Source organism: Elgaria multicarinata, chromosome 2 (assembly GCF_023053635.1).
Source record: "Elgaria multicarinata webbii isolate HBS135686 ecotype San Diego chromosome 2, rElgMul1.1.pri, whole genome shotgun sequence".
NCBI classification, from domain to species: domain Eukaryota; kingdom Metazoa; phylum Chordata; class Lepidosauria; order Squamata; family Anguidae; genus Elgaria; species Elgaria multicarinata.
In genome coordinates, this window is record NC_086172.1 from 165,508,395 (window position 1) to 165,533,891 (window position 25,497).

Genomic DNA, 25,497 nt, shown 5'->3' on the forward strand with positions numbered 1-25,497 from the left:
TGCCTCAGTGTGCTGATCTGAACTGATCTGAATTGAACTGCACAGAAGCCTGAAGGAAATAAACCAGCTCTGCTGTGTAAGACCTGCGTGATGTGTGTTTGTTTCTGAGCACAAACAGAGTTCCAGAAGGAGAAAAGTTCTGGCAAAATAACCCAACAGTCCACACCAAGTGAATTGCACGCTGGCTAGGTTTATTTATCCCAGTCTTAAGCACAGGATGACTCAGCTTTGTACTATCTTGCATGGCAAGCTTGCAAGCCACAACCTTTCCTAATTCTTTCCTGACTTCATGCACCTTTGTGCTAGTTGTTACTTAGCTTTTTCTCTGTCCTCAGAGTCAATACTTCCTTCTTTTTATTTAGCTTACTTTTCATTTATAAAGGCCCTTAACTTTGGTCAAGCCAATTTATTGATCAAATATATACCCATCCTCCACATATCAAGCCATCTGGATAAATAAGAAATTCTCCACCGGTAGTGTGGCCACATGAAAAACAGGACAGGGTTCCTTCCCCCTTAATAGTTGTATAGAAGAGGAAATTTCAGCAGCTGTAGCTTGTCATGCAAGTGATATCATTCTTCTGGGTTTCCCTCTTCTTTGAATGCAATTTTTAAAGAAAAGCTTTCGATTCAAAAACCTTGAAGTCACTTTCGTTTGTTCCAACTTTCGATTCATTACAGTATTTTCTCTGTTTGCGTAAACAAAACAGATGCTTGCAAGAGTAGCAAAATATTACCCTCTACAGACAACTTAAGTTACTGCAGTTATGAGATCAAGAACTTTTCTTCTTTAGGTTCAAGAGTTGGGACTCACCTGATTATAGGCTAGGGTTGCAACATTTTCTGATTTGCAAACGATCTGTCACTTATATATGTGCAAATTTAAAATGTCCTCATTGTTTTGCTATGAGGATAAGTTTACCACCGAGTGGCAAAGAAACAAATCCAGGCAGACTTAAAGAATACAACTATAGTGATAGACATATTAATCAGTAAATCAATGTGATTTATTGGCTTGATAGTAGTTTGAAGGCTCCAATCTCCATAGAATCATAGAATAGTAGAGTTGGAAGAGGCCTATAAGGCCATCGAGTCCAACCCCCTGCTCAATGCAGGAATCCACCTTGAAAGTAGCACGCTATGATTAGAGAACCCCCTAAAGTCGGGGTGGGCAACTTTGGCAGCTCCAGGGGCCAGTTTCACACCTGGGAAGCCACATCCTTGCTGCTGAATTTTGGTGGCTGGGGCAGCAAAATAACTGGCAATGGTTTGCCACCACAGCTCAGCAGCAAATGATAACATTGGCCTAAAAAGGCTACAGTTCGCTTTAAAACAAGGCCTACACTTTGCTTTAAAGTTAAATTTGGCTTTTTTAGACCATTATCATGATTTGCTGCTGGAATTCAGAAGCAAACTACAGGATTTATTTATTTATTTACAATGTTTATATACCTCTCCATATCTAAAATAGATTACGGAGCAATGAACATAGGAATAAAACAGTAAAAAAATAAAAAGATTAAAACAGCATATTAAAAGTCTTCAATTTAAAACAGAATACCAATAAAAACAGTGGCTGGAAAGTTGAGGAATGCTTCCTGGAAAGAGGCTGTTTTCAGGAGGCTCTGAATAAATATATTTTATTACGGTCATTGACCAATAACAACAGTACATTTAACACACACTCTATACAAAATACATTAACACATTAAATCTACTAACATCTAGAGAGTCAGAGTTCATAACAGTTACATCAACAAATCCGTCTAAAATCACAGAGTACACTCAGGGGCTAAAAGGTACGACATGTTATTGCAATTGCACAAAATTTCAGGAGGCTCTGGAAAAATGATTTGCTGCCTTCACAGCTGGAGATGCAGTTAAGGTCAGGACAGCTGCATGTTGTCCACTCCAAGTAGGGTGACCATATGAAAAGGAGGACAGGGCTCCTGTATCTTGAACAGTTGTATTGAAAAGGGAATTTCAGCAGGGAATTTCAGCCGGCTATATGGAGAACCTGGTGGAATTTCTTCTTCATCACACCAGTTAAAGCTGCAGGTGCCCTGCCCTCTTTTAAATCTGGTCACTCTAGTATAGCTCCTGCAGCTTTAACTGTTGTGAAGAAGAGGGAATTTCACCAGGTTCCCCACATATATAAATGACACCCGCTGAAATTCCCTTTTTTATGCAACTGTTAAAGATACAGGAGCCCTGTCCTCCTTTTCATATGGTCACCCTATCCACTCCTGCATTAAAGCTTCTGGCAGAATGTTCAAACAAATAACCCTGTTCCCATCATAGCAGTAGAGGCATTAAGTATCTTTTGCATGCAGAAGGTTTCAGGTACAACAATGTACTTAGACTTAAGAGAGCTAGATTAAAATCTCCACATGCACACAAAACTTACTGAGTGAGCTTGGGCCAATTTCTCTCACACACACATAAACACACACTGCTATTGTGAGGATAAGGCAGGGGAGTGTGTACAAGTTGAACATGTAAATAATCATTAGCTCCCGTTCCTGTCAAAAGACAGAACTTGAGCTTCCTTAGGCCAGAATGAGAAATTCCATTCTTATAATATTGGAGAGTTTGGGCACAAGACATTCAGGGGTGCAGCTAGAGCTAGATTGTGAGTCAAAGTCGAGGGGCCCCCAAATGAACACCCAGACAGCAGCAGGTGATCAGGGCATCAGGACAGCAGAACTCCATTTTATCCATGTAGTTCGTGACAGAGCTATTATTTAAGTGACTTTAAAATGGAAAACTGCAATGCTCAGAGTATATTATTATTATTATTATCATCATCATCAGGGTCGGCAAACAGATTTGTTATTCTAACATATCAGGAATGCAGAAGCAGTTGTAAAGCATGGAATGGTAGTTTGAGAGCGGGGGGAGGAAAGAAAAATGTTAGTTGCGTGCTTCACCACTGAAATAATACAGATGGCTATCAAAAGCCCCCTCCCCATGAGACCATTCAGTCCAGGGTCTAAAATTACCCCGCTGTGTCCTGTATTTTGGGCTTGGGTTAGGATTTTATATAGTGAAGGAACGCCTCCTCCCATATGTACTTGCCCGGACCTTAAGATCATCTACAGGGGCCCTTCTCCGTGAGCCCCTGCCAAAGGAAGCCCTAGGAGGAGGGCTTTCTCCGCTGTGGCACCCCTGTTGTGGAATGAGCTCCTCAGAGAGGTCCGCCTGGCGCCTACACTGTACTCCTTTCGTTGCCAGCTGAAGACCTTTTTATTCTCTCAGTATTTTAACACTTAATTTTAACTTAAATTTAAATTTTACTGTTCTAACTCTGTATTTTAATCTTATATCAATTTTGCTGCGTGGTTTTTATCCTGGTTGTGCTTTTTATACTGTATTTTGTATTTGTGCTTTTAACCTGTTGGTTGTTTTATTATGGTTTTAATTTTTGTTTAAAACTGCCCAGAGAGCTTCGGCTATTGGGCGGTATAAAAATGTAATAAATAAATAAATAAATAAATAGTGTCATTCTGGAAATTTGTTTCAGTGTCTTGTGCGTTATTTGTTTCGTTTCTATGCCACCCAATGGCTGAAGCTCTCTGATCGGTTCGTATCAATGACTATCATCTATAATCGCTAAATAGAACGACGGGCTGCCAGAGAAGCACTGAATCCTGTTGTGAAGGGTTACCAGGAGGGGCGGGCGCTTTCCTCTGCAGGAGTTTGTCCCTGTTTTGGCTCCTGGACTGGGTAATGTTTCCTTGACCACTCGCTTGCGGCACAGCTGCCTATTAGCACTTTGTTTAATATGAGCACAAATGAGCCTTTATTTGCTCAGTGTTAGGGAAGGGCTGCTCTTGGTACAGAGTTCCTCTGTATTGTAAGGCATGCAAAAATGTTGGCTATAGAACAGCAGGTTTCACAACGTTTTATACCTGCGGAGCATTTTAATTAAGAGAGAGTGGAAGCATTAGATCAGCACAACGAGTGAGATAGAGAGTGGAAAGCCTCCCGTGTGTCTCAAAGCAGCATGACAGTAACATTCGCAGACAGGGAGCAACGGATGTCTTTTTCAGTGTGCTGGTTTCCCTTGAAAAGTTCTGGAATGGCTCAAAGTAGGCATCAGGTTTGATATTGGAAGCCTGTAGTGTCTGGACAAGATATAGTAGTGCATGCACTGGTAACTTTGAGGCTCAACTTCTGCAATGCTCTCTACAAAGGGCAACCTTTGTGCCTAGTCCGGAAACTGCAACTAGTGCAAAATATGGCAACCAGTACACCTAGGGGTGTCCATATTACACCAACTTTAAAATCACTTCACTGGCAGCCAATTAGTTTCTGGGCAAATATATAGTGTTGTTTATTACCTTTAAAGCCCTACATGGTTTGGGTCCAGGTTACCTGTGGGATCACCTTCTCCCATACAATCCGCCCCACACACTCAGGTCCTGTGGGAAGAATTTACTCCAGTCAGCCATATCTAAGCTGACAACTGTTACTCAGAGGACGTTTTCTTTTGCCTCCCCCAGACTGTGGAATGGCCTGCCGGGAGACATTCGTTGGCTTAATGCTCTCTCTGAGTTTGAGACAGCCATAAAGTCTAGTCTCTTCCGGCAGGCCTACCCAGATGAATTTTAAACCTAAGAATTTTAAGATGTTGTGATTGTTATTTTAATATTGTATTGGTTTTATATGCTCTTTTAACTAGTTTTACGTATTATATTGTATTTAATGTTGTTCTTTGCCTCGATCCAGAGGGAGAAGTAGGTAAGAAATAAATTTTTTATTATTATTATTATTATTATTATTATTATTATTATTGGTTTAGGATGAAATCCTATGCATGTTTTCTCTATCTAAACATGCATAGGATTGCCCCCTTCATTTAATACAAGTTGTGAGCCTTTTCATTCTGATTCTAAGGTCTCCCAAGTGAAGTCCACCCTTGCATTCACCTGCTTGGTCCAAGGCTGATCAGTATCTCTGTGATATCAGGGGAGCTACACCAATGGCAGGAAGAGGCAGCTCTGGCATCAGAGTACTCTAGCCTTAGTCTATACTCTATATTTAGACTCTGGACGTAATGGTCTTACGGGGGCCCTTTTAGAAGGCCGTGTGTATTACTTTAGTTTTGCAGCGTACAACTAACATTTCTCTCCCCCTCTCTGCCTCGCCAATCACCATTCTGGAAAACTGCATGAAAAGCTAAACCTGCATCTCCAAGCTGCATAAGGCCACACTAGCTGAATTTCTGCATGCGGTGCAACTCATACTCCAATTGGCAGTCCACAGGGCATTGAAAAAAAATACTAAAACCCAGCTGCTGTTGGGTCCTCTCCTCTCCAAATCCAAGGATCTAGAATGCTAGGATGAAATACTGTGGCTTGTCTTGACGAGGGGAAAGCCCCGGGGTGGATCCACAATGGCGGCTGGTCATTTACGTGACGCAGCAGCCATTGCAGAGCCATCCCAGGGTATTCCCCCAAAGCTCCACTTTAAAGAAGTCAGGGACTTACCCCGACTTTTTCCTCCGAGCAGGGCGCAGGTGCACATTTGCCATCTGTTGCCTTGCTCAGGTGTTACAGCGGAGGTGTGGCCTGGCCAATGATGATGCCTGATTGGTTGCTGTCAGCCTGGACATGGGGAGGGGGTGGATGAGCGAGCCAAAGGCCACTGGACCGCCTCTGCGGACCAGCGGAGCATCGCAATTAAATGAAAAGTTTTTTTAAAAATGAAAAACTGGAGCCAGGCACAGGCACACCAGGACGGGGGTGGCGGGGTGGCCCAGCGAGCCACGGGCCAATGGGGCTGCACATGACAACAAAAAAGTTAAAAATAAATAAAAGAAGATGGAGCAAGGAGCCGACTTTCCCCTCCACAAACAATGGGGGGGAAGAATGGGGCGCTAGGGTCGGTGGCGGCCCCATGAGGTTTCAAACCCTGCATTGGCGCTCCTTTCCATGGGGATTACCAGGGAGGAGCGCAAGTGCGGGATGTCAGATCATGAGGCACCAATGCGACTTCGTGTAGTCACGGCCTAGGCAATATTTCTCCTTGAGAAAAACCTGCTCTGCCTAAGCCTCCTTAAACAACTCATTCTGCCATCTGACAGAGCAGAGCTTGAAAAACTGGCTCTACGAGCACCACCTACTGGGCAGTTTTAGCAGTTACACACACGGGCAATCTAGCTTTGCATGTACCTGAATTTAGCTGGCTGGAGGGATGCTGGGAATTGTAGTCTAAAAACATTGGGAGCACCCCAGGTTGGAGAAGCCTAGACTACACACCAGCTGTCTCCAAACTGGTGCCCTCCAGATGTTTTGTACTACAACTCCCAGCTTTCCTGACCGCTGTCCGTGATGGCTGGAAGTTGGTCCAAAATATCTGGAGAGCCCCAGGTTAGGGGAAGCTGTTATACATATTCAGCCCTGTAGGGGACGGCACAACCAGTAAAATAAACCAGAAAATAAACCAGAACACACAATCAGAAAACTAAACAACAGTGTCAAAATGACGAGAGACATGCCCAGCGTCCTTGGAAAGACTGCCAATACTCACTAATCAGGAACTGTGGCAGGATGGTAGTTACACACAGAGGAAGCCAATAACCTCAGGTTGACAGGGACCTACCCAAGCACACAGCCCTGCATCACAACACATGCAAAACAACGTTAGATTACCCACACACAAACACACGCACACATTCATGAACTCCAATGGTGGCTCAGGCAGCAACAGCCCTGGTACTGGTAGCTCCCAAGCATGCCTGAAAACAGGGAGTTCAGCCCCCATCACGCTGCTCACAACCACCATTTTGGAACACAATACACACCACGAGAAGAATGACGAACCGATACAACATCTAGGGTGACCATATGAAAAGGAGGACAGGGCTCCTATATCTTTAACAGTTACATAGAAAGGGGAATTTCAGCAGGTGTCATTTGTATATATGGGGAACCCAGGGAAATTTTCTCTTCATCACAACAGTTAAAAGCTGCAGGAGCCTTCCCCTCTTTTGTATCTGGTCAGGAGGGCAGGGCTTCTGCAGCTTTTAACTGTTGTGATGAATGGGGATTTCACCAGGTGCTGCACGTATATAAATGCCACCTGCTGAAATTCCTTCTTTTATGCAACTGTTAAAGATACAGGAGCCCTGTCCTCCTTTTCATATGGTCACCCTACATAGCACCCATGTAGTTCCTTGGGCAGGATGCTGGCAGAGAGTGCATGTCATTGTCCTTGGGACAAGGTTCAAAAGCCAGGGAGGGAAAGACTCTTTGCTATGCAGCCAAAGGAAGGGGTCAGGACAGGCAGCCACAAAAACACAGGCAGGAGCAATGTCCAGTGGCTCACGCCATACAGCACAGGTTTGGGAAGCAGTCCCATCATGGGGAAAGGAGCAAATATGACCTTACTCACCTTTTGTATATCTGGTAACAAAGCTAACACAGTATTTACATATAGCAAAGGGAGGAGTGGGGAAAGAGATGGGAGAGAGTTACAGTTATTACACTTCATAGTAGGTTTATTTATTTATTTATTTATTACATTTATATACCGCCCCATAGCCGAAGCTCTCTGGGCGGTTTACAAAAGTTAAAAACAGTGAACATTAAAAAGTATACAAAATTTAAAACCATCAAAAACATAAACAGTATAAAAACAACAGTATCCATTTAAAAACAACAGTTCTGGGGTCCGTTAAAAAAACAAAAACCTTAGTGTTGTTAAATGCTGTTAAATGCCTGGGAGAAGAGAAAAAATATTAAGAATAGGCAGGATTGGAATATAATTCAAAGGAATTAAGAACTGTAAACTACAATAAACATTTTCTTTATTTTGCAACCATAAAACCACGTGTCAGTTTGGCTGTGTCTCCTGCTCTATTGGTTCATAAATAAACACATTACATTAAACCATCAGCCTGCTATATTCACAGAAAAGCCTTTTTCCAAATCTCCTTATCTCTCCCCTCTGCTATAAGGGAAAGGTTATACTTTTCTTTTTACCCCTTCCTCAGGTATTTAAGTGACAGTGCTTAGCCTGAGGAAGGTGTGCGTGCCAAAGCCTTGTGTGTGAGGTGGCGTTGTTGCAGATTTCGGAAAGGTTGCCCTCTTCCCTTGCTTACCTATATGGGGTGCTTTCTCTTGGCCTCCTCAGTTGCAGCAATGGAGTGAGGCTTGCTGATGGGTGTTTATGTCTGGCAAAGCACCCGTTAGTGCTCTACGAAGAGAACAGAAGACTAGGCATACTGGATTCAACCAAAGGCCTAGCATTTGAATACTGACCCCACAGTGGTCAACCAGATGCCTGTGGAAAACCCACAAGTAGGAGAGGACTGCACTAGCACCCTCCCACTCATGTTCCAAAGCGAGTGCTATTCAGAGCAGTGCGCTCAAGTTCCTCTATGTGTTCTGGGTACACTCTGTTTGTGCAAAATGCTCCCTTTCTCCCTGTTTCCTATCACCAACATCCCCCCCCATTCTCTAAGTGTGCACAAAAAGATGCCAGAAATATATAATCCCATGGTGTGCATCCTGTCACCTGAGCTATATGGCATCTTTACATTAAGAGGAAATCATATTGCTTATCCAGGGTGTTTGTGCTTCCTGCTTTTTTCATGTGATTGTTATGGTCTGCATTGCATGGGTGGAAAAGGGCAACCACATGCTTTGAAATGAATACTTCCCCTCTGTTTACTTCAATTGAGACAGGGTCATCTAGGGGTGGAAGTTCCCGGTTGCTTTTTTTTAACATGTTGCCACTTTAAAATGTTTTTTTTATGGCAGAATTTGCAACGGATACTGCGGGAGACATCCTGGTCATTCAAGACATCATGTAATTGACCCGCAAACTTCCGTAAGTGGTTAGTCACGAGCATACTGTAAATTGCTTGTTTAGAAAACCCCATGGTCTCCAGGTGTGGGGTTTATAAAGTAGTGGTAGTGTTGTGTTGTGTCTGGGTGTAAGGAAATAAATACTTTAAGGGTGCAATCCTATGCCTATATAGATAAGAAAAGTGCTAGCTGAGGCATGCTGGAAATTATAGGGCTTTTTTTCCTGTCTCAACGTGCATAGGATTGTGGCCTAAATAAATCTTGACTTCAGCAAAGCTTTTGACAAAATGCCCCATGATATTCTGATTAACAAACTAGCTAAAAGTGGGCTAGATGGAACAACTGTTAGGTGGATTCACAGTTGGCTACAGAATCGGACTCAAAGAGTACTTATCAATGGAACCTTCTCAAACTGGGGAGAGGCAACGAGTGGGGTACCGCAGGGCTCAGTCCTGGGCCCAGTGCTCTTCAACATTTTTATTAATGATTTGGACGAAGAGGTGCAGGGAATGCTTATCAAATTTGCAGATGACACAAAATTGGGTGGGATAGCTAATACCCTGGAAGACAGAAACAAACGTCAAAGTGATCTTGATAGGCTGGAGTGCTGGGCTGAAAACAACAGGATGAGATTTAATAGGGATAAATGCCAAGTTCTACATTTAGGAAATAGAAACCAAATGCACAGTTACAAGATGGGGGATACTTGGCTCAGCAATACTACAAACGAGAATAATCTTGGAATTGTTGTAAATCACAAGCTGACTATGAGCCAACAGTGCGATATGGTTGCAAGAAAGGCAAATGCTATTTTGGGCTGCATTAATAGAAGTATAGCTTCCAAATCACGTGAGGTACTGGTTCCTCTCTATTTGGCCCTGGTTAGGCCTCATCTAGAGTATTGCATCCAGTTCTGGGATCCACAATTCAAGAAGGATGCAGACAAGCTGGAGCATGTTCAGAGGAGGGCAACCAGGATGATCAGGGGTCTGAAAACAAAGCCCTACGAAAAGAGACTGAAAGAACTGGACATGTTTAGCCTGGAGAGGAGAAGATTGAGGGGTGACATGATAGCACTCTTCAAATACTTAAAAGGTTGTCACACAGAGGAGGGCCAGGATCTCTTCTTGATCCTCCCAGAGTGCAGGACATGGAATAACGGGCTCAAGTTAAAGGAAGCCAGATTCCAGCTGGACATCAGGAAAAACTTCCTGACTGTTAGAGCAGTATGACAATGGAATCAGTTCCCTAGGGAGGTTGTGGCCTCTCCCACACTAGAGGCCTTCAAGAGGCAGCTGGACAACCATCTGTCAGGGATGCTTTAGGGTGGATTCCTGCATTGAGCAGCGCATTGGACTCGATGGCCTTGTAGGCCCCTTCCAACTCTGCGATTCTATGATTCTATGAAATAAATGTAAATAAATAAGGGAGTGCAAGGGTATCTCTAGCAATGGTTGCCAAGGAGATTAGAACAGTGAGGCCTGAGGCAATTAAACTGTTGGAAACTAGGCAGTTGGTTAGGGGAGAAATGGAAGGGTGGGGTGGAAAGCTGGTAAGTGTTTCTGGGATCACATGTAGTGAATCTAATAAAGTGGGAGCTATGAAGTGGAGAAGGAACAGTAATGCCTAGGCAGTGAGGAACAGAACAGCTGTGAGGAATAGGGGATCCGGCAGCTTGCAACACAGAGGAGCAGTATGGAGCGTTATCTCTTTGTGGCACTCAGGCAACACCACAGCACTATAGAAGACTTAAGGTGCAACCCTATGCATGTTAGACAGCAACAACTCCCAGCATTCCCTAGCCAGCCATGCTGACTGGGGAATGTAGCGAGTAATAGGACTATTATCTGTCTAAACAGGCATAGGACTGCAGCGTTAGTCAATAAAGAGAAAGCATCGCATATTGAAAGGAAGTTTGCTTTCTTTGCATTTTCTTTCTTTCTTAGTTATTTAAACATATGTGTTTTGGATTGGTTTCAAACTCTCTTCACAGATGACACAAGTGGACTGTGGCCTTGCACTTGCAACACACCATGTTCTGTTGTGGCCATGTGGGCCAGGTGGCTGTCGATGCTGGAAAGGTGCTTTAAAAAAATAATCTCCCCACTGAACTCAATAGGAGGTATATTCATTGTACCAGGGCTGATGTAAAGTTGTGTCACTAATGGGGGTCTTGGGGAGAACAGGACATGGCATAAACCGGCTCCTCCTCTGTGCCACTCATGCCCCCTGTCCATGTTCCCATCCCATTTCCGACAGCATGTTCCCACAGCATATCTGGGCATTTTCGCCATTGTATCTTTTATGTTGGCAGCATATCTCAAGTTCTGCTGGTGTAGTGTTGCTTCTGTCAAAACCTATAGCTTAAGTATAGGATTATGTGCTTTGTATGCTTCAAGAAAACTGGCATGTAAAGCTCACTTCGCTCTCCTTCATCGTACAATGAATAATTCATTTCACCTTAACAGCAAAGTTCTGCCATTATGAAAATGGCAAGATCTCCTGAACCTTGCTGAGGTCAAGCAGATCTGGATCTGATTAGTGCCTGAGTGAGAGACTGCAATGTGAACCCTTTGGACATTGTCTGGAGTTCTAAATAGCACACAGATGCAATAAATACGTATTCTGCTCTCCCTAAATTCCTTCAGAATCAGCAGTAACCTAAGCGTGTCTGTCCTCCCACACGAGCCCCATAGTACATCGCAGGGGTAGACAACCAGATGCTTTCCAGAGATCTTGGACTACAACTCCCATAATACCTGACCATTGCCCATGCTAGCTGGGGCTGATGGGAATTGCAGCCCAAAGCATCTGGAGAGCACCAGGTTGTCTAACCCATCGACATCCACCTTTACAGTTGCCAACTATTTTCCCCAATAGGAAGAACTTCAACAGCTACAGCTTCTCTCCATGTTGGGAAATGCTGTGTTTGTTGAAGGCACAGAGCTTGCAACAAAGCAAAAAGGTAGGCACCTTTAAAAAATAATAATACAGGAGATAGGCAATAACCCACCGCCCTCCCCATCCTAGAATCTATACTGTGTCCAGCACAATCCTATGTGTGTTTACTGGAAATCTCCCGGACTCTTCCATTTATCTGCCTGCCCCACTTACTGTGAGTCAACATTATAAAGTCCTCCTTCCTTCAGCAGGTGGAGAGGAAGACAAATCATACACCAGGGAGAAAGCATAATCAAGGAGAATCTTTAGAACAACATTATGTTTTTGTATCTGGCACAGGAAATGCACTTCCTTCTCCAAATTGCATCTGAGCACCATACTCTTGACAATTAGGCCTACATGTGGGTGGGAATCAGGATACCCCTCCCTTGATCACGGCACTAGTAAATGACGCCGCCAGAGACAAAGCAAATGCAAACAAGAGAACAACGCTCTGGTAGGATTATCTGTGGCAAAGGAAACCAAGCATTGAGAGCTGATATAGGATGTGTTCAACCAACAGGCTGTAATTCTATACTTACTTGGGAGTAAGCCCCCCTTTTTAAGGATAAAACAATACTGGAGGTGCAGCAGCGTCACCATCGCTCACTGCATCACGAGAAAGATTGGGCGCTGTTGGTTGCATATTCACAACCCAGTCACACTATCATAGACTAAGTGCTATATAAGGACAAGCAATGCGGTGTCATCTTAACACTTTCATGCTAATAATGATGATGTAAATCTTGTTTATCTGCTTCAGCCTTCCCCTTCCATTTTCACTTTCAGCGCTGCACAAATGCCCACCCGTGGGCAAGCAGGATGATCAGGGGTCTGGAAACAAAACCCTATGAAGAGAGACTGAAACAAATGGGCATGTTTAGCCTGGAAAAGAGAAGATTGAGGGGAGACATGATAGCACTCTTCAAATACTTAAAAGGTTGTCACACAGAGGAGGGCCAGGATCTCTTCGCGATGCTCCCAGAGTGCAGGACACGGAATAACGGGCTCAAGTTACAGGAAGCCAGATTCTGGCTGAACATCAGGAAAAACTTCCTGACTGTTAGAGCAGTACAACAATGGAACCAGTTACCTAGGGAGGTTGTGGGCTGTCCCACACTAGAGGCCTTCAAGAGACAGCTGGACAGCTATCTGTCAGGGATGCTTTAGGTGGATTCCTGCATTGAGCAGGGGGTTGGACTCGATGGCCTTTTAGGCCCCTTCCAACTCTACTATTCTATGATTCTATGATTCTAAGATAAGAAGCTGAGATATATCAGGCCAGACTCTTGGTCCACCTAGCTTGGTATTGTTTACTTTGATTGGAAGCCACTTTCCGGAGTCTTAGGATGGGGTCTTTCACAAAAACATAAGAAGAGCCATGTAGGATCAGACCAAGAGTCCATCCAGTCCAGTATTCTGTTCACATAGTGGCCAGCCAGCTGTCGACGGGAGACCCACGAGCAGGACATGAGTGCAACAGCACCATCCTCTGATAGTAGAGGTAGCACAGAGCCATCAGGACTAGTAGCCATTCATAGGTGTATCGAGTTGCCAGGGATTAAACTGGGGCCACTTGAAAGCAAAACACATCCTCTACCCCACTGAGCTATAGCCTCATACCTTCTAAAATAGGAGTGTGCGGCAGAACCTTAGGCCCAGGCATGAAATCCAGTCCTCTGGGGTTCCCCAAATGCCCATGCCCTATTCCCCCCAACCAATTTTTGTGCAGTTTGCCCCCATTCTAAAAGATTGAACTGCACAGGTGATGCTTCCAGGGGTACCCCTGTTCTTTGGAGGAAGTGGATGCAGCTTGGAAAAAGAGAACTGCCTTCAGCCACCCAGAGTTAGCTTCTATGGAAATAAGGGTATCGTGGTTTTTGTTTTTAAAAAAACAGGTGCGAGTCAGCACTTCTGAGTGCATTTGTGGCGGCTTCACTGTGTCAAAGACAATTAAGTTAACAGCAGGTAATGAGTGAGAAGGACTTCAGGGAACACTGATGACTGAGCACATAGCAGAGCCAAGAGAACTGACTGATTACCTCTCTTCCTAATGCCCATTTATGCCACATCAGATACACTATTCTTAGCAAGAGGAGGTGAAATTGGGACAGAATTCTCTATCAATGGCTGAACAGCCAGGAACAGGTTTCTCAGATACTAGCCTGGGGCATGCAATGGCTGTCCCCAGGTGTGCAGCCACAAAGCCAATACATTTCTTGCCCACATACCACATGCTCCCCCCAACCTGGAACTAGCAGCAGGCACGGAAGGAGAAGCAGCAGTCCTATACACATTTACCTGAGAGTAAATGAATGCAGCTACCTATTTGCCAGACTAACTTAAGATCCGAGACAGTAAGGCTGGGGTGGGGAACCTGTGGCTCTCCAGACATTGGACTACAAATCCCATCACCCTTGATCATTGGCCATCGAAGTCCAATGACAATTGGAGGGCCACAGGTCTCCCCCACTGCTTTACGGGTTGTTGTGATAGGTTGTCCCAGCTCCCAGACATGGTCTCCACAGCCTGGTAGGGTGCCCCTTTTCATACCTACAGACCTGAAGAAACAAAGAAGCAATTTCTGGCGGGGAAAAGCCTGACAGTGGAAAGCTATTGACAGGCTCTGTGATGTTAAAAAACATGTTGGATAAAAGAATGTCCTCCATGAACCTTACAAACTTTCCATTCTCCTCTCTGCTCCTAGGTGACCACATGTGACTAAAGTTGCCAACTGGCCAAGTATTTTAGACTGTAAGCTCCTTGAGGCAGACGCCTGTCTATTTTTGCAAATATAATTCTGTAACGTGCCACAGGCTATGATGATGTTCTGTAAAAGCATACATCTATGCAGTTCTGTGCGCTCCAGTTCACCAAACAGTGAAATGTTTCAGAGCTGCAGTGTTTAACCTGGGCTTGGTCTCCTTGGAATAAGGTCATAGCTAGCTCTTTGTCAGTTCTCAGTCTGCCTTTCTCCAAAACTACAGATTTTCCAGCTGTTTGGGCCTACTCATGTAGTCTTTCCTGTCGAACTGGTTTTGATCACCTCAGCGTTTACAATCACAGAATCATAGGGTTGAAAGGGTTATTCCATTGTTCCAGCGGGCTCTGTTTATCCCACATGCTGTTCAACATCTCCATAAAATCACTGGGGGAGGTTAACTGGAGATAAGGACTGTGGTGTCACCAATATGCAGCCGATAACCAGCTCTATCTCTCTTTTCCATCAAATCTAGGTTTGGCAGTCAGTGTTCTGAACCAGTGCCTCGGTGAGGTAACAGACTGGATGAGAGCCAATAAATTGAAACTCAATCAAAATAAGATGGAGGTACAGTTAGTGTGTGGTTCTTCTGCCCAGATGAGTAATATTCAATCCATTCTGGAGGGGGTTCCACTCTCCTTAAAGAATCAGGCACTGCCTAGTTCCAGTCAGCTGGCTGGCCCACTTGTTGTGGTTTTGTTACTCGTCCCCCCTCCGTAGTTACCCTGACCACCCCTACTCCTCATGTGTGTGAATGGGGCTACAGTGGCTTAAGCCAAGGTGGCTTGTTTTGATTGTGTGAACTGCGTAAAAGTCTAAAGAGTTACCCTACCCCCACATAAGATGATTAAGTTCACATTCTAAGGGCTCATCTACACCAAGAACCTGTTCAAGAGGGAGGAGGGATGATTGGGGGTTTCCAGCTTCCTAGATCGTCCCTCACGGGGCACATACGAGGGAAGTTTCCAGGGAGTAATGGAGAGCCGTGGTGGGAGGACGTGCACTTCATGATAGCACTTTCGATGGTGTATCAGGAGAAGTGGGCGGGACTGAACAGATGGGTACAGGGTGCGGATTTTTTTTTTAATACTTCCTCCAAGATGCACACCAGCGCAAATACACAGAAACGCAGGGGGGATAGGTACTGTGTTGAAGATGCACTCCTGCACATCAATATGTTTGCATTAAAAAAAAAAAAAACCACACGGTCAGGTTCAAAACATGCCAATAACCAATAAAAAAATGTGCCCAAAATGGCGGCCGCCCACTAACAGCGGGTTGGCAGCTCACTGAGCTGGGAGCTCATGCCGAACAGGAGGAGGAGCACAACAGCTGTGGACTTCAGGATTGTAGCGAGAGACCTGGGAAAAAACGTGGCAAAAGCAGACTGCAATATTCTTGAATAACTGAGCGGTCATCCCTAGATCACCACGGGAGTAGGTGAATGTCATCTGGCGCGGTAGGGACGACCTCGATATTATTCCAGAATAAACGGCTGGTGTAGATTAGGCCCAAATACTCCACAGGCTATAGGTATCATAACATATTAAAAATTAAATACATCAAATTATCTTCAAACATACTGCTTTTTTCACAGGTTAATCGTGAGTAATTCCCATACTAGACCTTTAAATGTTTTCAAGAACCTCACTCCCTCATCTGGAATCGCTTCCCCTCCACCCACCCCTGAAATCTGAAATTGCCTCCCTTGCCAATTCTTTACTGGCCATAATTTCCAGCCCTATATGTTTATTTCCTTTCCGAAAATCTCAAAGGGTGACAAAAAGGGCAAGGGTTAGGAAATAGTTAACTATCTTTTTCTTTTTCTTTTTTTTCTTAAAAAAAAAGAATTTCTACACAAGCATTTCCTGTGTAGCATTGAACTCAAGGGGCGGGGGAGGCCAGCGTCAGAAATTTGAACAGCTGAAGCTGTCAGCTGCCCACGTCGTGTTGCATCTTGAGCTGCTCCTTTACGGTGGCAGGAGGCAGCACTAGATACTGGAGATGGCAGGGGCTGGCTGGCTGCATTTGCCCCCAGTTGACATGCCCTGAAATGCACAGAGCCTAAGATATTCTTCTTGTAATTTCCCCTGCAGCAGGGGGAATTTCCACTGGCTGCAATCCAGCTGCAGTGTGTGAATGAAGCAACCGGGCATTTTAGAAAGTGAGATTCTTGGATTTTGTTTCTTGCTACTGAGATCAGAAAAGGAAAATAAGGAAGCCAGCAAACTATGGGTCCCTACCTATCCCCCTTGCCTCTCTTGCCCAGACAGCTGATGGTTTCTTTGCTCCTGTGTCCACACACCATCTGTCTTTTAGTGCTTTTCAGGGAGTGGGAAGTCTGCAGTTTCGAACTGCTGGGCAAACCAGTGAAAAAAAACCTTCAGAAAGGCTGTGATATATCTGGTTCTCTTGCAGAGGAGACAGGCTCCTGCAGTTATTCCTCACTTCCCCTGCCTCCTCTAATAATAACTTTTAGTTACAAAGTCCTTTTTTTAGTGGTTCCAGACCAGTGTGGGATTGATGCAATTCCCTACATACAAATTACTCTCATGTAGAAAATTCATTTTATAGAATCAAAGCTGAAGAGGAGCTTGGAGTGTTGCATAGAATGCAGATAAACATAGAGTTGTGAACGCTCTTGAAAGTTCAATGAACATGTAGGAAGTATAGGTGGAATGTACCTGCTGGATTGCTGTCCAGCCTCCGTTAGAATACTTCCAATGGAGGAGATTCCACCACCTCCTCAGGCCCTCTGTCCCAAATTCATTTGGCTTACTCCCAGGTATGTGTAAAAAGGGATTTTATATGAAGCACATTAGACCTCATGAACCTGCGGTCATCCCAAGAAGCTGAATGGTGGGAGACTCAGGGTAGATAAAAGGAAGGACTTGGTCACACAGCGCATAGTTGAACTATGGAATTTGCTACCACAAGAGGTAGTGATGGCCACCAATTTGGATGGCTTTAAAAGTTGATTGGACAGATTCATGGAGGAGAAGGTTATCGGTCCTGATGGTTGTATGCTACTTCCAGTATCAGAGGTAGTATAGGGTGACCATATGAAAAGGAGGACAGGGCTCCTGTATCTTTAACAGTTGTATTGAAAAGGGAATTTCAGCAGGTGTCATTTGTATATACGGAGATCCTGGTGAAATTTCCTCTTCATCACAACAGTTAAAGCTGCAGGTGCCCTGCCCTCTTTTAAACCTGGTCACTCTAGTATAGCTCCTGCAGCTTTGACTGGTGTAATGAAGACGGAATTTCACCAGGTTCTACGTATATACAAATAACACCTGCTGAAATCCCCTCTTTTATGCAACTGTTAAAGATACAGGAGCCCTGTCCTCCTTTTCATATGGTCACCTTAAGGTAGTATGCCTATGTAAACCAGTTGCTGGGAACTTGGGCAGGAAGGTGCTGTTCACTCATGTCCTTGGGTTGGCAGACGGACCTTTCTCTGATCTAGTATCTCTTATGTTTTCTTTACTAGTCTTAACTATCTGAGGTTCATCCTTAATGTTACAGCAACTAAACTCTTGAACTTTATTAACTAAGCTCCAATTCACTGGATACTGAGGTGGTGCTGCGTAGCCGGCAGGTGCATTGGCATGTGAAGGGCATGGCCAGTAGGTACATTCCACCTACAATTCCCACATGTTCATTGAACATTCAAGAGTGTTCACACCTCTATGGGTTTCTCTCCGATCTGTACAATGCTTCAATTGCTGTTATCATAGACATCAACTTTATCAAGCTGCTGTTCAAGGTGCGAGAACAGGCCAGGATGGGCTTTGTCCTGGGCAATTGGCAACCCTAAACTAACTATGTTTACACAGACATAAACAGCAGTGATTTGAAGTAAGCCCCATTAATCTCAGCAGTGTTATTTCCCAGGTAAGGCTGCAATCATATGCACACTATTTTTGGAATTTAGGATTGCACTGTAAGTGTGCTTAGGTTTATAGCCTCACTGCCCAATGCTATGCATGTTTACTTGGACATAAACCCCAGCAAATTCATCACAGCTTACTCCCAAGTAAGTGTGCATAGGATTCCCATGCTTTTTTTTCCTGCTTCAGTTGTCCTACCAACTGCTTTTATTGCTGCTTTTGCTGCTGTGCTCACTGTTTCGATTTATACCATTTTATTAAAATGCCTTATTGTTTTATTGCTGCTGGTTGTGTTCTGTCTAAACATTCGTGTTCTGAGTTGCCTTGAAAATCTTGTTGAAAGGTTAGGCAGGACAGAAATGTTAAAATTTAAATTAAATTACCTAATTGCAGCATTTTTAATGCCTTGTTATTATCTTCGTATTGATTTATCAATAAAGCCATTATACACATCAAAATGGGTGTGACATTCTTCTATCAGTGTTGGGGAAATCCGTTGTACTGACACTGCAAAGCTAAAATGTCAACTGCCCACCCAACCCCCATTTCTCCCATGCCCTCTCTCACCAATTGCAACAAGAGCAAAACTATATCAAGATTTAAAATTAATCTCTAGTTTTTCTAACAGAAGGACTGTCATGATTCTCTGTAATTCTGTTTTATGCCAACTGTATGTTTCACCTGAGGCAAGAGGCAGCTCTGAGTCGCAGCTAGCCTTCAGGTTTTCAGAAATGGAGAACAGCCATTGCTGCTCTCTCCCAGAATGCTTTGCTAGGTATAATCTGATTCATTCAGTCTGCCAGGGCTGGCCCTACCATTAGACAGAGTGAAGCAGTTGCCTCAGGCGGCAGATGCTGGGAGGCGGCAAGGAGAGACCTGCATGCCATGAGGCCTACTCTGTGCCCCCTAAGCTTGCCACCTTTAGTTGCAATAGAGGATGCTGTTCCATCATCAGTGTTGAAACGGATTAATTTGCTAGCCCAGCAGTCATTGTTTGTATATGCAATGGAAGTGGGCCCCATCTTGTTTTAGACTGCCCCCCTGCACTCTGGAAATCTCCCTTTTTTTTTAGATTGGATCTAAAACTGCAGACTTCATGGCCACAACATCTGGCCAAACTTTTGGGCTTTACTATTTCTTTCCCCATCCTGTTTTTGTTCCACCTAGCCTGGTTAAGAGTTCTGGAGGACTTGAAAGCTTGCACACTTTTGTGGCATTTTGATTGGCATTTTGACATGTAATCCAGCACGGAGCCTCTGAACTCAGTAAGATGTACTTTTCAGAAGACATGCCTAGGGCTGCACTGACAGACGCTAAAAAATAAAAATCCTCCTACCCCTTCAATTTCACTGGTGGAGTAATTGCCTCCCATCCAAATCAGATCATTTTGAAAGGGTCCTTGAAGAGCAGCTGTGTTCCACCCCAAAAGCAGCTGCATTTCAGGGCAGCCAGAGGACTGTTCTGACTTAAACACAGAAATGGATCTAAATGCCGGCATATGAAAAAGTGAGACAGCTTGGGAGGCATCTCCTTTGTTGCTGTAGAATGCAGAATGCAGCAGCTGGTAAGCAGACGATGATGATTTTAATTCTAAATGCAAAAGATAGAGCCAAATGTGAAATAAAAAGACACTTCCTATATGGCTGCTGCAGTTGGAGGAAGGATTCTTTTTTTCCCCTGGTTTCCTGATGGGAAGTAAACAATCAGCCCAGTATATCACATCACATGCCTGCTAATCATCCATCAGGGAGAGGTAAGCTGGCCAGATTTCACCTTGAGTTCCTCTGCAAGATGAGAGATGTCGTGCCAAAAACTTAATGGAGGTTGCATGTTTCCCCTTGCCATCTGCTCCTGAGTGGTCACATCTAACTTAGCTCCATCATGAAGGGCAAGTTCCTTCATGTACTATTTCAGAACAGTTAGTAACTTGCCAGTGCATTTGCAAGGTGTGTATTGTCTGTTTTAGTGCAGTGTTTAGATCTTGAAATCAGTGGAGGCTGGTGGCTCTGATGTCAGTGGGGCAGTAAATCCACTCCAGGTTTCAGTCAGAACCAGTCAGAATCTTACTGAGAAGCATCTTGGATAGCTCCTTTAGAGTCCTGATTGAAACTCGGAGAGGGTTCACCAACCCAATGACATCGAGCCACCAGCCATCACTGGCAGCTGGCACTAGTTCAAAAGTCCCAGGAAATGTGCACATAGCCAGAGGGCCAAACCAAAACCTTTTTGGTGGCCAGAGAAAACAGTGCAAAGGGAAAATCCAGGGCTCATGCACAGCTCCCATTAACTTCAACAGAACTTGCACGGGAGAACTTCCCCGTGAATTGTGTCCTGTGCATCTATCAATCCCATGCTCCAAGACCTTTTCTGGGTGGCTTTAGAAGCATCACTGTTCCTTGGCCCAACTTGCCGCAAAGGGTCATTGCAAAGTTGAAATGAGACCCAAAATGTAAATAGGAACTGATTAACAGGCAGTGAGGTTCAATTAGGAACTTTTAGTCCAATGCTGCTTGCAAGGCACATGCAAATCACATTCCTGCAAAGGAAGATTGGGGGAAGTAAGACATTCCCCTATAAGTAAAAGCTGCTATAATTGTGTTGGGAAATAATTTACAGGGCAATCTTATGCATATCTACTCAGAAGATTAATATCACCTTGATGAATAAAAGGGGTGTTGAGAATTTTGGAATCTCATTGTGGATCTAGCACTTTTGTGAATTGTGGTCATTCCTGCAACTTCTGAATACTGGTACAAATCAGCCTTATTTATTTATTACATTTAGACTCCACCATTTTTTCTCCGAGGAACCCAAGGCTGCATACATAATCCTCCTCTTCTCCACTTTATTCTCAGAAAAACAACCCTGTGATGTAGATTGGGCTGAGAGTCTGTGTCTGTGACTGGCCCAAAGTCACCCAGTCAACTTCCATGGCTGAATATAGTTTTAAACTTTTAAACTTCTATATTGTATCTTATGTTGTACTATATGGTTTTAATTGCTGTGAACCACCCAGAGAGCTTTGGCTATTGGGCAGTACAGTAATGTAAGGAATAAATTTAAATGACCACTCGAGACAAGATAAAAATCTAGTCGTTGTTGTTTTAAAATGTAAATAAATGCTCTGAATTTTCTAGGAATGCACTACTTCTGCCAACAAGGTCTTTAATGTGTCTGGAACTAGGAGAGGCATTTAAGAGCCACAGAGAAGAAGAAGAAAAAAACACCTGTGCAAGTCTAAGTCCATCCAGCAGAGGTCAGCAGCTCATCCCAACCAATGAAATTCAGCATTCCGTTCTAGAAGGACCAAAAAATTGCAGGGATCAGAGATGTTGATTCAGTTACCAAAAGAAAAATTGGAGATAAGAGAATATTTTGCTTGAACATCTAGCATGTTATATTCCAAGAGGAAGGCTAGGTAAGAAGCACATTTAAAAACAACCACCCCATAGCGGAATTAAACATTAAGCTATAAAAATTTTCACACAGATTCAAGACTCGCTGGCCTTGTAGGTCCCTTCCAACTCTGCTATTCTATGATATGATTCTATAGCGAATAAAGTAATTTCTATCGGTCACAAAAATGAAGAATGGATGTTCCAGCTAGATAAATCCTTTTTTCAAATATAGGCACCTGGGACGCTTCCAGATGAGGCTTTTCTCATGCAAAAATTGCCTGCCTAATTCATAGAAGTTTACAGGAGGTCCAGACAATGACTGGGTTCACACAATATGACAGCCCACACTCAAGGGTTGTGTATGGGTTGAGTGTGAGTTGTCATTGAATCATGGGTTGTTATTGAACCGTGGGCTATTGTGTTGTCTGAACCCAGCCGTGATAACAAACCCATGAAGAGAGCCCATGATTTGTTGTTGGGTTTGTTTGTTTTTACAATCTGTTATGGTATTTTAAATCTTTGTATTGCTTTTAGGCTTTACTTTTATTTCATACTGTAGTTTTAAACTTTTAAATTCTATATTGTATCTTATGTTGTACTTCATGGTTTTAATTGTTGTGAACCACCCAGAGGGCTTTGGCTATTGGGCAGTACAGTAATGTAAGAAATAAATTAAACCTGGATCTAACCACTACACCACACTGGTTCTCAAATGGCTAGTCCTGAATATCTCAAGGACCTTGATATGCTTAGATCACAAGAAGCAGCCTGAAATCCTGCAGATGTTTTATACTACATCTCCCATAATCTCTAACCATTGGACATGCTGGCTGAAGCTGATTAGACTTGTGCTCCAAAACATTGGCAGGGCAGCTTGTGGCCAACTCCTGGCATGGATCATCCCATGAAGACTTACTCTGCATACTGTGAACATTCTTTAGGCTCCTTTGATTGATGGCTTTTAGTATCTGGTTAAACACAGTGACCTTATTCAGACGACACGCTAAGCCACGGTTGTTAAGCAGTTTGAGCTAAACATTATGGCTTAGCATGTCATGTGAACCATTTCTAACCATGGTGACTACGTAACCACAGTTTAAACACACTAACTAGAGTGACCATATGGAAAGGAGGACAGGGCTCCTGTATCTTTAACAGTTGTACTGAAAGGGGAATTTCAGCAGGTGCCATTTGTATGCATGCAGCTCCTGGTGAAAATCCCTCTTCATCACAACAGTTAAAGCTGAAGGAGCCCTGCCTCCTTTTGTATCTGGTCACTCTAGTATAGCTCATGCAGCTTTAAAATGGAAAGGAGGATTATGGATGCCACCTTGGGTTCCTTGGAGGAAAAAAAGCAAGATATAAATGCAATAATAATAAAGTGGAAGCACATGTATCTACTGTGCCCACTCTCATCTTGCGCATGCTGCAGCAAGCCATGCAAATAACGTGTTTGAGGTGATGGAAGTCTGTCTGGGGTGCTTGACCTGTGTCAAGGCGCATTTGCACTTGGACACCCTTACGCAATGGAGGCTGGTGGCTCCCATGTCAGTGGGGTGGCAAATCCGCTCCGGGTTTCAGTCACAACCCATTTAGCTTTCGCATCTTGGAACTCGTTTAGAGTTCTGACTGGAACCTGGAGCGGATTCACCACCCCACTGACATCAGAGCCACGGACCTCCACTGCCCTTACGGTAGTGGCTTCCCCCACAACTTGTAGTTAATTCCAAAGTTATGTTTCTTCACAGAAGTTGGTCTGGGAGCAGACTCCAAGCCTCGCTTCTGATTACACTCCGCCTGGTGTGTCATAAATCCTCTGCCAAGGAGGCTTCATTGTGCAGCACTGGATAAGCTACTGTCTCCGTTCTCAATTTTGCTAAGTAAAAGTGCCAGATAAACGATCCTAAGCACCAGCCTCTCCAGCTCTCATTACAGTGTGATTTTCACTCATTTATCCTCTGGTCCTCAAAGCCCCATCGACCTGAGCGGCCGAGATTGCTTTTTTCATTTCTAATTTGCGCTGCTCGTTCAACGAGCCGCGGAAGTGCAGCAGCTAGGGGAATGCCACGAAATGTTCTTTCTGTTCAAGATCACAGGCCTCTGTCTCATCAGCTCTTTGGTATGAATCAGGCATCAAGGGGAGGGCTTTTCTTTCCTGCCCATAAAAAACTCAGCAGCACAAGTTGAAGGGAACTCAGGAGTGCCTTTTGCTTTATTGCATAACCCGTAGACCACAGTTCTTTTTCGTAAGGCTGCCAACTTTTCCCACTGGCTTTGCTTCTGTGCTGTCATGTCAGTTCAGCATACAGAAATGTAGCAACTGAAGCTTTTCTTTAGAGGAGTACTCTTTTATACCCAGGGTCAGTGTCAGGATCTGGCATGCTGGCAGGGCCACTAATAATGCCTGCCTAGGCTGGTCGCTTGCACACTGGGCTGGTTCACATGACATGGGGATGGTTTATAGGCTTGTTAACCACCCTGCATGTGCCAGTTGCGAGATGGCCAGATTTACATATTAACCCTTGCTGGGTGTGGCTTCTCATGTCATCTGAACCCAACAAGGGTGGCTTGCTTGCATTGTTAAACAGTCCAGAGCTCTTGGGCCCCATTCACATGATCATGGGGTGGGAGGCAAATTATCAGTGGAACAGGGAGGGGTAGGAAAACCACACAAAATCACACAACCGTTTCCCCATGGAGCGGCATGGTTTACTCACTTTTATGGCCTCCCATTGTTGAATATCCCAGAGGGCGCCACAGCACAACTCTACCACAGAAAACTTAGCTTCTTGTCTTTGGAAGATTACTTAAACTTCTTTGAAGGGATATAAATTCCATATTATTATATGACCATTAATGCAGCCAGTTAATCAAGTAAACATTACTTCCCATATTGATTTAATTGGTTTAAAACATTTAATTGACTCAAAAGACATTCCTGATTAATTGGTCAGCCTATTTTAAAACATTAGTTTTAATGCAAGCAATTTTAAAAAGTAGGAATGGCCAATGACACCTTGGAAGAGGGAGAGAGGGTGAAATACCTCTTCTAGGAAGAAGCCCAGGGAGATACATGTGTGGGTTGCCAAAAAGTATCCTTTTCTCTTTTAAACTTTTTTTTATTCACATGCAAATACATGCAGATTTTGTTGCTTAATTGACTAATAAGGCAATATTATGCCTGTTTATCTAGTAGTAATTTCTACTGTGTTTAATGAGGCTTACTCCAAGGTAAGTGTGCACAGCATTGCAGCCTTAGATTTCCTTAACTGGTTGCCAGCCCTATTGGTTAAAACTGAAAATTTACAGAGCTGATTTAGAAGCAAAGGAGGGCAGGGCTCCTGTGGTTGTGTAGAAAGGGGAGGGGAACTCTGGAAGTGTGCATTTTTCACACATCCCACTTCCCCATGACAAACTACACATCCAAAATTCCTTCTTTTATGCATTCCTTTTACTACGTTTTTTCTTCTTCTTCAGCAAAATTCTTTCCTTTGCATCTGTTCACCCTGACAGATTGGTTTTTGAAAGAGCAGAAATCTCAGTCTCATCTTCTGTAATTATTTTAAAATCTAGATTAGTGTGTGTGTGTGTATGACAATTTGGCATTTGCCCTAAAGTCTCCATTAGTGAGAAGGAGAAAGAACACAGCCACATGGCTTCTCCCTCTGTAGCAGTCTGTATTTGAAGTG